At 40.1% G+C, this 12,761-nt stretch overlaps 1 protein-coding gene across 2 annotated transcripts in view; it reads left to right on the forward strand.

Annotated features, from left to right (window-relative positions):
* The window catches only part of zfhx3b (zinc finger homeobox 3b), a 287,455-nt gene that overhangs the window by 56,228 nt on the left and 218,466 nt on the right, over nucleotides 1-12,761 (forward strand). The window lies entirely within an intron of this gene.

Consider the following 12,761-nt stretch of genomic DNA (forward strand, 5'->3'; position numbering starts at 1 on the left):
CAGATTGACAGGTTAGATCAACTTTCGAAGTCCTGTAGGCATGTAGGCAAACAGCTACTTCACAGACGTGAGGAAAGAGGAAAAGGCGTTTCCTGTAAATGTCACTCTCATTTTTAGATGAAGAGAGATTTTAATAAAAGGGTCAGCACAAGAATTTATGGTAGGCACTGCTCTGGGACTTTTCAGAGGGGGTTAATTTGGAGAGTATGTGCCAAGGCTTTCAGCAGTCTTTTTTTTTTTTTTGCCAAAAACAAAAAAACAACAACAAAAAAAAAAACCAAAAACCTGCCATCAAAAGCTGTTTGGTGTTGTATTGTAATATGTCTTAAATATGTTAGCATTCCATTTATTAGATGACACTAGGTAACCCATTTAGAAGTTGCTTTAAACTTAATTTACACGTACATCCACCAGTCCAAAAGGTTAATGGCTGACAAATTAACCCCTGCAGCATTATCTTACAAATGGCCTGCAGCATATGATAACCTATAATCAATATCACCAATTATATGTCAGGCAGAGGCTATTGGCTGTGACCTGTCTCTTGTGGAGAGACTTTCTGAGGAAACAGGATCTCCTCCACTATGTAGATGCAGGATATCTCACATGCTGATGTCATTAGAGACACCTGGGACCACCTATCATCCACTGGCTGCATCTATTCATCTGATTTTGTTGCTTCATAACCTTCCACTCTGCTTTTTTTCCCTCTTCTCCTCCACTTCATCTTTGTATCCTCTGCATCTTCTTACTCTTGTCCTCTTCCTTCCTTTGTCATTCTGCCTCTCCATCTCTCGTTTTAAACAAATGTGGTCATTTTCAAAACATAGTCTAAAATGTTTAGTCGCACATTTCCTTGTGACTGCCACTTGGCAAAAAACACATAAGAAAAATTTCTGACCAGATATCATCGTTTAATTTTGTCATAATACCTAAAACATTTTGCTGCTCAAATTAAATTGCTGCTTATATAATCCTTGAGCTGAATGTGCCTTTATTAATAAAGCATTTTCACCCAAAGAATAAACAACCAATTTTATTTAAATTGACTGGAAATCAGAAAAACTTAATTTTTCCTCACTCCATCTTTTTTTTTTCCAAAGGATTTGACTCTGGAGAAACCACAAACCCGGCCTCACACATACAAATCACTACTTGAATCTGAACACCTGAGCTTCTCCTTACAGTTAAAATAAAATGATTTTGTTCTTAAGTTGAGATAAAGAAAGTGTTAATGACAGTTTTTTTTTAAATTTAACAGGCCATTCAACAACTCCAAACGTGAAATTAAAATTACATAATTAGTAATAAATAAAGAAATAAGCACGATTAAAAAACATGCCAGGTAATGCTTTTAGATAACTGTCGGCCTTTTGCTAAACATGAGCACCTGAAGGTTTAATGAAGTCAAGCTGCTTCCAAATTAGAAGTATTACAACCACTGTAATGATACAGCTTGCACTATTATTATTTTTATTTATTTATTTATTTTACTATTTACCAAATCACCCGATACAGCTTTAAAAAAGTGTGTGGCTTAAGCTTTTTTGTTTACTTTTACATGACGAGGAAAAAAAATCTAATTGGGTGGCCTCGTCACAAACTTTAAAAATGAAAGGTTACTGATTCTCAGTTTCCGTCGTGGTCTAAACGATTTAAATGGAAAATAATATATTTATGAAGTAGGCGACCCACCTTAAATTCGATATTTCTCAAGTCTTACATTTCGTGGAGATTCATTTAAAATGTATCGTCTACAACTCTTTATGCATTTGAATAATAAAAAAAATAATAATGATACAAATAATAATAATAAACAAAAAAGACATGTTGTTTATTTATTTGGCGCTGGAACATTCGGGCAGACAGGCAGGATGTAGACAGCAGGCGCTTCTGTCTGCGTCCGCGCTGCTCCCGTAATGGTCACTGGCTTCAGAGACCTTGAACTTCACCGGAGCTGCTTGGGGGTTCAAATGCGGGGGGGCAGCTGAGAGCCATATGCCTTCAAGTGACTGCTGTTACACCCAGCGCAGGGGTGAGTAATGCTCACCGACTCTTACAGGGAGGACAAATACCCACTGGTTCTCTGACGCCTGAATATTTCTCTAAAATATATATAATCCTTCATATTTGCGTATCTGCGTTTGTTCAGTTTCTTACACAAATCTCGCGATTATGAATTTCCCGTGCTCCACACTGGCCTGCGTGTCACTGCTCTGCGGGCTTACAGCATTAATTTTGATCAAGAAATGAAACCTGAAATTGATTAAAATTTTATATTCAGGAAGGTATATATTTCTTAAATTTCCGCGATAAAGGCCTCATGAATGTTGAACCTTTGAATAGCAGCATGCAGATGGGCCTATAAAATATTCAGCCAAGAGAAAGGTAAGTGATGTGTAGAGTTCAAAACAAAAAAAGGGAGGGGGTCAACTTAGGGTGGGTTTATCCCCCTCACACTGCAGCCACCCGTTACCCTCACCCACGCTGCTGTCCAGAGCTGCTTTAAATTTCGGCCCATCTTGGGATACAGAGGGTGGGGTTGTGGCTTACTGGAAACCAACATAAATAGAAGGCAAGCAAATAATTGTAAGGCCTACTCGACTCTAAATGTCTTGGTGATGGTCCTGCTACATTCATCATCCTCTTTTGTTTTTTCTTTGTTTCTTTTTTTTTCTTTTTCTTTCCTTTTTACCCACAAAACGGGCTATTTTGTTTCATAAATGTTAATTGATTAATGATCAAACATTCTCGCCAGTAGATCCGTTTACATCCTGCATTGATGTTTCAGGTTTCTATTTTTATTGCACATCAGTTTGGGCTATGTAAGACTACAGGCCCTATCCTCTACACGATATGTCAGTTCTTGCAGTATATGATGTCATGTTTGAAATCCCTTTGGTCTTTGAATGACTGAAAGTAACTCTTAATAACGGAGGCTAAATAAACACTATTATTTCGCTGTTGTGGGGAAAGAGATGGGGCTGACACCGAGGTTGAAGATAAATAAATGATGTTTAGATTTGAATCTTGAAAACAAACTCAGGTAGATGAAACGCTTGATTGTGGCAGGTCCCAATACTACTCGTTTGCCTGCTCGGAAAAAAAAAAAGCGAAGGTTTATTATCCATATTTTCTACCGCTAAACTTTGATAAATAATGAAAAAAAAAGTTTGGGGTTATTTTTTATCCGGAGGCTCATAAAACGATTTGGCAAAGATTAAACAGCAGGCCCTACTCTGACTTAAATTACACTGAAGTCAGGTTTATATTATAAATAATTTAGTCTTAAGAAAAAAATTGGGATTATTTATGTCGCTCTTTTCACAATTAAAATCATAATTTAAAAAAAAAAGTTTTTTCTACTCACAATAGCAACAACAACAAAACAAGAACAAATTAAAGAAAACTTTAAATAAATAAATAAATATATATATATATATTTACGAAAACGATTAAAAAACAACATGTTGAGTACAAGATTGGCCCTAATTGGTATACTCATGCTAACAAGTGTCCTATTAGAATATAATGAATATTAAATAGACGGAATAAACTTGTCAGATTCAATTGGATCACTCGTCAAATTCCTCAACAGTTGGCCCGCGAGGCATTAAATACAAGCTATTACCCCGCGATAAGGCCTAATTAGCCCCGATTAGTGCAGAAGGGGAGGGTGGGGGCGCTAATTGAAAAATCCTTCAGAAAAGGGAGGTTGTGTATTGTAGGCCCGAGCTCCTTAAGCAGCTCTCAGTGGTAAATACCATTCACATTCAAATGAGAGTGACAAACTTTGGCACAGAAACAAGCACACGTCCGCCTCCCGGCCTCAGCCTTTTTTTAAGCGCTCCGCCTTTTGTTAACCTGACACGTGCTTAGAGGAGCGTGATATGGTTAATTCCGTAGGAGGATGGCACTGTGCCCGACAGCCCGGAAAAGAAACACGACCACATATATTTAAAAGAAAGAAAGAAAGAAAAGAAACAATAAAAAAAAAAACAATAATTAAAATGATCTCTTTTTTTTGGCCTCTGCTTTCACCTTACATTAAAATGTAAAGCTCCCAGAGACATGCGCACACAGCCAAGCGCGCACACAGCAGCCAACAAAAGCACAGTAGAAGAATAATCTTCGTTGAAATAAAAAGGGGGAGTGTGTGTGTGTGTGTGTGTGTGTGTGTGTGTGTGTGTGTGTGTGTGTGTGTGTGTGTGTGTTAAGAATGGACTTCAAATGCGTTTAAGCTACAGTATAGAGAGCAGAGCCTTGCACCTGTCTCCCTCTCGCTGGAGATTTGCACCCCTCCTGCTGCCGGCATTGAACAGTCGTGTGTGTCTGAGTGTGCGTGTGTGTGACCAGCCATGCATGTCATATTTTTCGACCGAGACACACGCACTCGCACATCCAAACGACGCCTTTCCTGCGGCATTTGTCTCTTTCTTGCGCATTACAGTGAATATGTGACCTAAATAACCATTTTATTGTCTGTTCCTCCTTTTAGGCTTCTCATAAGAACAATCCGTAATATTGCACGTTTTGTCGTATCCTCCCTCCTTCTCCATGGTATAGTCTTCTTTGATGAGTGTAATATTAACATGATAAGGAGATGTCAATGAAAAGCTCTCTACCTGACTGAGCAGACGGCTCTGTGATATACTGGGTCTAATGTAATATTAATGCATGCAGGGCTTGTTTCTTATCAGGAAAGATCTCTCCAAAATTGTCCTCCACAGGGACCCACTTAAAGAGTGAAGCCCACATAATAGAAATGATCACTCTTTTTTAGCCTGCATCTGAAAGATATCACTCCGTTTTATGCAGTTTGTGACAGGAATGCTAAACTCTTTATCTTTTATTTACCATTTGCATATGTATATGTTTTTAGTTCATTCAGACACATTATTTTTGTTAAATGTACAGTTTTAAGTTTGATCATCTCCCATTAAACATTTTTTAATAATAATCGCCATTAAAATAAATTAATTCAATTAAAATTTCATATTTTTTATAAATATTTAGGCTCTGGGGCTGAGAATATTCTGAGATCAAAATGAAAATGATTATTGTAAAATTGGAATCATGCTAAGTCACTAAATGAAAGTACTTACATTTGAAATTAGATTGCACTTTTACTGCTATCATCATAATTAATCTGGAATTCACTGGTAATTTCTCATATTAATTGCAAAGGTATTTCCATTATCCTCTGTTTATTATATTTATTTGCATATGCATATTAATTTATAATATCTTAATGGTTATCTGAGAATCGCTACAAAAAATCAGAAATAATTTTTGTGCATGGTGCCGAATAAGTGTTGACTTCAGCTTAGGTCACTTGAGTTGTATTTAAATGAAAAAATGTTGTCACTTTTAGGTATTGATTGTGGGATTGCAAATATGTAAGTAAAATTGAGTGTTGATGTGCCTCGTCTGGGCTGTTCCCTGTTAACAGAGAGCACCCAAGGATAATGAGGCATAATGCTGCCTGAGACGGGGCCTCCTGCTGAATAAATCCTAAATTATATCCCAAACCTAAAGTGAACATTCTCCTGGGGGCTGCAAGGTCAAGTCCATGACCTTTAACCCCAGAGAGTCTGGGTCTGGAGAGGAGGTGAAGCAAGAGACTGAACATAGCTGCTGCTGCTGCTGATGATGATGATGATGGCAAGGGAAGTGCCGAGGACCTGGTTGTTGTATGTCTCCGCAGCCTGCTGTCCTCAGCCCTGCTCCTCCCAGCTTGATTTTAGCCAACACTCCATCTATTATTTAGGAGACTTATTAAAAGTTATTTCAGAGCCATCAGGTCCTGCCAGATGACCTGAGAAAGAGGCCCTCCTGAGTGGCCAGGCAGACTGGATAATCCAAATGGACACAGTGGAACTGCTAAAACACATAGACTGAAAACAAACAGAAAACAGAGCCTGCATTATTAAGAGGTGCATCCACTATAGGCAAAATAAGAGCTTTTCAATATTTCACAAGCACAATCTCAAGTATAGAAGAATGTTTAATTAAAGCCAAGTTTTGCAGTAAGATGGAAAAAAGTAGATGGCATGAAGCATGAAAAGCATAAAAACCCAGTTTCAGCAATGCACAAAACTTTATTAAATATCTTCTGAATTATGTGAGAAAAATCATTTTTAAATTCTTAAATTTGTTTCAAAGAACAGAGCAAAACAAAAAAAAAAGACTTAAGCAAGACCTGTTTTAAAATTTTGAGGTTTTGATGAAATGAAGCGGAAACTAACAGACGTTTGAACCACAGGAATTCACAAAAATAGGGTTGTAATCATTACAATATTTTAAATGTAAATTGTTTTCATTTGTTAAGTAAACTGCAAATGCACCTTATTTTCTGGGAATATTTAAATACTACAGCAGCAAACAAGAAAATCCAACAGAAGAGGATTTTGTTTCAAATCCCTTTTTAAATTTTATTCGAATTCTACAGCCAATAAAAGCCGGACCATATTCAAACATGTAGGCTTAGGAGGCCGACTTAACCTATGGCTTGACACGGCTTTTGTGTCGTTCTGTGTTTAGTTTTGAATATTCATATCTTTGTTGTAAAAGCGTGACATAACCTTTTTCCACCTAATGAGATGTGCGCACATGCACTTCCCATCTGTGTCCAGAGAGGGCAGGGCTATCATGGAGAGGTGGGGGTGGGGGGTGATTGGGGTTGGGGGTGAAAGGCGCACAGAGCAGGAGCTGGCCGAGGCGGAAAGGTCAGGAGAGGCAGGAGACAGGCGGGCTGGCCGACCACTAAAGCTTTGAACCTAACAGATGGTGAAGGTTAGGTGACGTCCCCTCGCCTGGCCTTTCCCCAGTAATTGAGGATAATTTGAGCACCAAAGAGAGCAGGCCTGTCCACTGTCAGGCCCAGAGAGGAGAGACGAGGTTAATATGAAAATGATTTTGCATTATGGTTGGCTTTGTGAGGCTGGGCGCAATCCTAATCCTGGCCTGAGGCAGCAGGAATGAAGAAGTGTCACCCTGGGTCCAGGCGCCACGCCATGCACATGAATACATCTCCAACCCATGGCCCTGTGCCCCCCATTAACCAGCACTCTGCCAGGACCGATTACACACTCCCACTCAGAAGCCAGGCTTTGGGGGCATTTTAGGGAGGCTTGGGAGTGAACTGACATCACCTCTTATCCCATAAGAACAAAAGAGGTACAGAAAGGCCATGTGATATCAATGGGGATTTTTCACCTCTCACCGCAGCTACTGTATCTGAGCACATCATTGCCTCTTTGCAACTTAACTCGAAACATTTGGAGTTGTTGAAATCTTATAAAGAAACACTGCAAGCGATGATGTTACATCTTGTCTAATCATTTATGTTTCCTTAGACTGTGACACATCTTTTGAAAAACTTTGCACCTTAACTACACTAACCAGACCTACACCCACAGGACGAGCTTGTAAAACTTCCCAAATGTGGGGCCAGTATATTAAGAAAGTTGCCTATTGGTGCAATGAAGTCATTTATAACTATTGATATAATAGTCAAACTGGGCATGTTAACCCGAACAGCCTTGGAGGGAGTTTCTGGGAAAATGGAGGTGCCCTAGGGACCCACTCATAAGCCCAAGTAAGACTCAATAGATAGATGTAATTTAAAATGCATGCCTGGGCCCTTCAATAGCAGAAGCTATTGAAGACAAAATAACACACTCAAACACAAAAATATTTACCCTGTCAACTGTGGAATCCTAATTTTTAGCAGGTCTGCCACAGTGAGACCAAAGTTTCAATTTTTTTTAAAGATGTAAATATTTCAATGAGCATTATCATAAATGTATGAAGTTTATCCATAATAACCACCTTAATCAGATGATTTCCCATCTGTATAGTTTGCTTGTCCATTGCTCATCATTTTTTCTGATGATCTGCTCCTGCTGTATTTATTTCATTTTTAAATTCACCATATGACAAGTGTCCAATAATCTCTCCACATGTTTGTGTGGATACACACAGCTCTTTGTGTGTCTGTGAGTAGCTGCGTGTGCTGTTGAGCTGGGTGGCCCGTGGGCTCCCTCAGGTGTAGTCCAGATGAAGGGGTCTTTACCGGGGCGTCCCTGCTGCTGTGCCCTCTGCTTGTCTACCTTGCTCCCCATGAGCAGCACGCTTTAAACCTCCTCGGCTTGTGACCTCCTCCTCCAGCATGGCCTGTCTGAGCAGTAAAGGGACTCTCCCCACCCTGGAGGATAGTCCCTGGCTGTAACTGCAGTCCCCATCTTTCTTTCGCGTTTGCCCTCCTTGTTCACAGGAGCCCCTGCTGAAGTTCATGTTCATGTAGAGAATGTAGCTAAATAATAACTTAGTGGCTCTACTTACACCACTGATTTTGGTAATTGTCTGAAAGATGAAGCAAAAGAAGTGGGGTTTTCTTCCCTCTGTGGATTGGTCAGGTGTCAGGTCAGCTGTTCTCTCAGAGGAAAAATGCTGAATAAAAACTGCATGCTGCTTCCCTAAACAATGAGAGAAGCAGCTGTTTTACGAGACTATTAGGCCATTTTCTTTTTACTGGCAACAAAGAAATGCAAACACAGGCTTACACACACTTTGAATATGACTGAATTTTTCTCTTATTTTCCAGTTTACATGTCGCTAAATCACATGAATGAAATATTTTAATCTGATTCCTCACCAGGGGTCTGTGTCTTGTTTTTTTTGTAGTGGGAGATATTGTTTTGCATGTGTTTTCTATTGTACAAGTGCAGGCTAGAGATCTGGGAGGAACCAGTGGCATGACAGGGCTTTCTATAATATTACTTTCTGATTATTTCACCTTTTTTTTTTTTTTTGCTTCAATTGGAAAAACAACATTCATCATTCTTTTGACCTATAAGATCATGGCAGAAAGTATGTCTTTGAAAGGTAAAACAAAAAATCCACTTTTAAATAAGATCAATTGTAAACAAACCTGGGGCAACCCTTTGAAAAGCCCCACCAAGAGATTTACCTCACCCTGTGGCAAATAATATTTCTTGAACTGGGCTTAAATTTCAAGTGCCTTGGGTTTATAAGAACCTGGAACAAAAGAAAGCCAGTCTCTGAACAGCAAATATTATCTGCTGGTTGGGCAAGATGTCAAGATTGCCTTTTTGTTGTCTCAAATACAGGGCCAGATCTAGTGTCTAGCAAATCCCAGAATAAACCTCAGAATAGACTCCTGTTTACTAGAATTTAGTAGGATTGCTGTAAAACCACATCTGCATTTATAGTTTGATTTAGTCCTTATCTGTGTAATGCATTTTCACAAGTTGCCTTCTTCTGGGATTACTTTAAGTTTCTTTTTAACCGCTTCCCTTGCTTGTTGAAATATGTGTTAATTCACAGTAAAAACAGCATTCAATCAACATTTGTTTTTTTCTCAGCTATCAAAATGTTTGCTCAAACTTTATTAGATTTGACTGCAATTTTAGGCTCTAAGTAATTCTGGATGACATTAGAATAACTATATTTTTTATGTTTCCACTTATGATATGCAATATAATTTATAAGAGGATTGAGTGTGGAAAAAAAAGGTGCTGGCTCGCTATATAATAGCTATCTTTCAGGATGATAAACATTGCAATAACTATTTACTGTTCCTTGGTAATAACAGTACTGGGAAACCAAGTAATGTCCTGTTCCCTTGATCAGTCTCATCGAGTCATGATGAAAGCATATGGGAATTTGCTATAGGGGCCTGGTGTGACATCCATTACTCCTTAATATCCTGTAATCTTTCCACTCTCCTCACTCCTTTCCCCCAAAATTCCCATCACTGCAAATATAACACCCCACCTCAGCACAAACATTCCCTCTCTGTCCTTAATGCTGTGACTGATTTTGTCTTTTGTTTGTTTATGATATTAAAAAAAAAGTGAACACATCAGAAAGAAATGGCTAAGTAATCATAAAAGAAAGCTGCTGCTGCACCGCTGAGTCACTTTTCTTTTAATTGGATACAGCTTTTCAGTGAACTTCACAGGCTGGGTAAAGGGAGGAACGGTACTGTCCGTAATTTCGTTTTACTTTGTAGTGAGCCCTTGTCAGAGCCAAATAAACGTAGTGCAGCTCACCGACCGGGCAACCTTTCTTACAAACCATTGCAACCCAGCAAGAGAGCCTTCTCTGTCATCTGATGTTCCACTCTACTTAAAACAGAGCTGGGGGGTTAGAGTGTGGGGTGCAGGGAAAAAAGAAAAAGAAAAAGAGAGAAGCCATGGCCCCGCTATCATCATTTTATTTTGATTTTTTTCATCCCATTCTTTAATCCCTCTGATGAAGTCTGGACAGGCAGAGGCATGCTCTCGCAGACAGCAATTTCACTTCACCATATGCGCTTCACACATGGCAGGGAGGAGAGGGGTCTGTCGGCAGCACAGCCAGGAGAAAGAAGAGAGGAAGAAAATTCATGACATGAAATCCAGAACGGGCAGCAGTCGGGTGCATTGATACCCCGTGATGTTTCGTCTGCAGCATCCACTTAATGCTCCTTTAGAAACGCGCCTGTCATGCATGCACCCTTGCAAAAACACATTAAATGAGGCATGCCACGAATGATACTTTGGCCCATCGCAAATTAATAACACATATGCAGGTAAACATATGAGCCAGGTACTCACACAGAAGGAGCCAGGTACCCACACAAAATGGTGGTGAGCTCAGTGCTGCTTTGCCCCTCCCTACACTGAGTATGTGGTGCCGACACCCCGATCACATGATTAGAGAGGATGGAAAAAGGCTGCATGTCTACTGTGGTTGCCTTCAGACTTCCCTGGTTTGTTCGCTCGGCTGTAGGAGATGCCTTTAGTACACAGTAGGCAAGCATCGGTTAAACGCAGGGCAGCAAACAGAGGGTTAGATTACACGTATTTTATGATATGACCAAAAAACAACAACTTACATTCTGAATATATTTGTTTCTGCATGCATGCCCTTAAGCACTACAACATTTATATGGATATCAAAAACAACAGCATCAACAAAAATAGATGCATGTCATTGTAAAGGCGACAGGAAGGGGAAAGGGAATAGGTGGAGGGGGGCTAAAATAATTAAATTTGGGTCAATAGACCTTGCCCAGTTACATATAAGACGAGATCCATAATCCTGCTTTTCCAGCACACTCTGTGCTGAGCAAGCAGGTTGCTCCTTAAATCTCACACTTGCTTCCTATATACATAATATATCCATCTCATATCCTCTAGTCCTGTTTATTCCCTCGGTGAAATATGTGTACATCCCAGATGGGATACATTGCTTTCGTTCTTCGTAAGGTGGATAGAGGGAGCAAGCACTGGGTTACACCAAAGCTCTGATTGGGTAATATGTAATTAAGGCTGCGTTTGGCAGCTTTCGATTTTAGGTGAGAATTGAAGGGGAATTAGAGTGGCTGTGTCTATTACTAAGCTCAACTGAGAGCTCGGGAAGCTCAGTGTCCTCTTATAGACTCCTCCGCAGTAGGCCTGTCGGGCTTGCTGACATTGAGATGCTGTTGAAATGACCCGGTATCTTTAGAGAACGTCACCGTGTCTGCAGGGACAGAAAACAAAATAGAGGCAATTTACCTGTTTGATGATGATCGATGATGACACTTTGCTTTGATTGAAAGGTTTTCGCTCATTTCGAAACAAACGTCTTAGCACAAGGGTTTCCATCTGGTCCCATCCAAGATACTACCGTGAAACATTTTTCACAGCAACACATCAGCGTCACCGCGTCCATGCCGAGTTGGACAGTAGCTTCAGTGAATCGCTTTAAATGTATTTTAAATGGCAATAATGAGTCCTGCTGAGTGATTGATGTTGTCAGCAAATAGAGTATACCTAGGCAACCCTGGGCCCAGCAGGTGTAGATCAGCAGTACATTACGCAGACAGGAGAAATGTGGCACGCATGTGTTGGTGTCTGAGAGAAGAAAACATATATCAGCCGTCCCTCGGCAGAGGCAGTGCATGTACTGTAGCCACTGGTTGTGTGGTAAGAGCTTCGCCCAGGAGGATCTGTATAATGCTCTTCATTTGCTGGAGGGAAAACTGAGACATCCTGAGATATTGACCCAACTATTGACATCATTTGATGGTTTCTTTCAAGCATATTGTTAGGCTGCCAAGGAAAGAGAGTGAGAGTGTCTAGGGGGTGATCTCTCTGTCATCAGGGCCGCATGTGTGTAATGTACTACATGCATATTCAAGCTACTGTTGTTTAGAAAAAAGTAATCCCTCATCCTGGCCCGTGCAGCTTAGCCTTCCTCTTTTTCAAGTTTTTAAATCAAAGAAAGGCTCCAGCTCACTAACGCTTCTCATGCCTGTCAGTTTGTGTGTGTGAGTGTGTGTATGTATCAGCTGGTCTAATTAAGTAAATGTGTTAAAAAAAAATAATTGTAATTTTTGGATAATCACAGTGAAATTCATCATTCATCATTAAACTGTAATTTGTTCCTGTTGAAAATTTAAATATTTTAGTCACCATTTGGTAATTACCCTAATTCACTGAGAGACTGCTACTGCGTCCAGTCAGCGTTTGGTCTGTGGAGGCTGCCCTTGACTTTGAGCTGTTCCCAGGCTCCTAAGGGCTGCAAGGGGCTCCAAGGGGACAGCTTTGTGTGACGCACAGAGAGCAGATGTTCCTCTGCATTTGTTGTGACCAGTTTGGGATGCTTTCTCTGTCCAGACATGACCTCCGACCCTTTAGGTTGATTAGCATGCTCCCGCAGTAGGGGTTGAAAAACAAATCTCTCGTAATCACAGCAGCTTTGCA

Source organism: Maylandia zebra, linkage group LG1, assembly GCF_041146795.1.
Source record: "Maylandia zebra isolate NMK-2024a linkage group LG1, Mzebra_GT3a, whole genome shotgun sequence".
NCBI classification, from domain to species: domain Eukaryota; kingdom Metazoa; phylum Chordata; class Actinopteri; order Cichliformes; family Cichlidae; genus Maylandia; species Maylandia zebra.